The following is a 1588-nucleotide window of genomic DNA, read 5'->3' as shown; positions in this document are numbered from 1 at the left end:
TTCAATATGTTGTGACATTTTAGAGAGAAAGTAAATGTTAAATCTTACTCTAAAATAAATTCCAATAAACTTAATGCAAATATTTCCTTAACACACCTATGCACAGTATTGTTTTCTACTTTATTTACATACATATACATACAAACTTAAATGTTTATATATATTATTTATATCATATATGCTTGAATGTAATATATCAAATTAGTATGTACATTTATATATGCATGTGTGTGTATGCTTGTTTTGTGTGTATTCAACATATGCTCTATAGCAAAAATCTCTATAAAAATAAATAATAAAATAAAATGAAATAAAATGCAGTACTACCCAAAGTGATCAACAGAACATTTTTATTTTAACAGAAAATGGAAAAACAATCTTAAAATTCTCATGGAATCACAAAGGAACCCAAATAGCAAAATGATCATGAGAAAGAACAAAACTGAATGTATTACCTTTTTTGTTTTCAAAATATATTACAGAATAAAACAGTATAGGGGCTAGCCAATTGCATGGTGGTCAAGGCAGCTGGATCCCACATGGACTGCATGATTTGAATTCTGGGTCCCGAGGCTTTAAAAACATGCTGGGAGTGTGTGTGTGTGTGTGAATGCCCAAAATCTTGAAAGGAGAAATGAAGAAGTGAATGTGGCATAACCATCCCCCATGGAAGGGGTTCTTTCTCACGTTTTCTCTTCTTCTTTCTTACTCTCTCTTTCTCTGATTTTCTCTGCAACCTTTAGCAAATTGAAACATACCTGAATAAAACAATAAGGTACTGGCATAAAATGGACATGTAAAGAAGTGCAACAACGTCGAGATCCCAGAAATAAACCTAAACATATGAGGAGACTTCAAAATGTTTGTGGAAAAAAGGAAACTAAAGTACAAATTTGTTGCTTGTTTTGGCGTACAAAACTTTGAAATCCATGCAGATTTTCTTTTTTTTAAATCTGTCATGTGTTTTTTAATTATCTTATGTCTTATGATGGCATAATTTACAAATTTATGCTGATGATTTATCTCCTCTACTTGAACCCCTCTAATAAATTGGCAAAAGCACCATTACTAGTCACACATATATAGTAGTTCTTTAGTTTCTCTGTGGTTTTGAACAGTTGTCTAACAATTCTGAAATATAACTTAGTCTGACTTAGATAATAGAATTCAGAGGTAAAATTTTACTTGCTACTAAATCTTGTCACACTGACTTTCAAAAATGTCTGACCTTACAAGTCATTTTTAAAATATGTTAAGTGTTACACATTCTTTAACTGGTTGTATACACAAACCACACTAAAACGTTTTTCAATAAGTACAAGGCAGTGGTTTGGATACAGGGAATTCTAATTAGATCAGCAGAGTAATGATCGAATATATAAAGTAGATATCACTACTTTATCTTCAGCCCTTGCCTTTAACAGGTTAATGAACACAAATTAAAACACAGGTGAGTCTGCTTGGTTTTTGAGACATGAAGGGATTTCTCCAGCATTTATGCATTTATATATTCATATAACCAGTTACATATGAGCCAAAAAAAAAAAAAAAAGGAGTCTCCAGTAGTTTTTTTTTTTTTTTTTTTTTT

This window comes from Tupaia chinensis, unplaced genomic scaffold (assembly GCF_000334495.1).
Source record: "Tupaia chinensis unplaced genomic scaffold, TupChi_1.0 Scaffold000322_1, whole genome shotgun sequence".
Lineage (NCBI taxonomy): Eukaryota > Metazoa > Chordata > Mammalia > Scandentia > Tupaiidae > Tupaia > Tupaia belangeri.
This window is presented reverse-complemented; position numbering follows the sequence as displayed.